Here is a 511-nt window from a genome sequence, read left to right as displayed (position 1 = left end):
GGGTTTTTTTCCATGTTTGTTTGCTTTTTCTTCCCCAGAAGTTAGATAAATTCTCGTCTGTGCGGCTGGCCGGTGCCTGTGCTCCTCAGGTAAGTGCATACAAGCAGCAGCCCCGCGATGCACTTTTGTTTTTTAAATTTTCCCTCCTCCTTCCTTCTTTTTCTCCTTTTTTTTTTTTTTTTTAAGAAGTCTGATATTAATAATCCCCGTATGCCCCTCTTTCCGGGTCATTACGGTACTGCTGGTCTCTAATCAATCCTAATGCGATGGCAATTGGAGTCTCTGATGAATGCATCTCAGGTTTCTTGTAATGGCTCTACCACATTTTCCTGGACCTCCTTCTTTAACCTGAGATGCCAGGGGGACGTCTCCGTTCTCAGCTGCTGATTACTTCAAGATGTTTGGGCTGGCGTGGGGAGAGAGGGAGCGAGCGAGGCAGTCTGCCCCTGAATAATCTGGAACTGAATTGGATGAGCCGTTTCCTAAATCAAAGGACAACGGCGGGGTTTAA

At 46.4% G+C, this 511-nt stretch overlaps 1 long non-coding RNA gene across 1 annotated transcript in view; it reads left to right on the top strand.

Annotated features, from left to right (window-relative positions):
* The first annotated feature begins 4 nt into the window (after window positions 1-4).
* Window positions 5-511, top strand: part of LOC103924247 — a 4946-nt gene continuing 4439 nt past the window's right edge. The window contains exon 1 of the long non-coding RNA XR_663979.1: window positions 5-89. This is a non-coding gene — a long non-coding RNA (uncharacterized LOC103924247). The remainder of the gene's footprint in view (window positions 90-511) is intronic.

The sequence above is a fragment of the Pygoscelis adeliae genome, unplaced genomic scaffold (assembly GCF_000699105.1).
Source record: "Pygoscelis adeliae isolate BGI_AS28 unplaced genomic scaffold, ASM69910v1 Scaffold179, whole genome shotgun sequence".
NCBI lineage: Eukaryota > Metazoa > Chordata > Aves > Sphenisciformes > Spheniscidae > Pygoscelis > Pygoscelis adeliae.
Note: the sequence above shows the minus strand (reverse complement) of the source record. Positions and strands in the feature narration are given on the sequence as shown.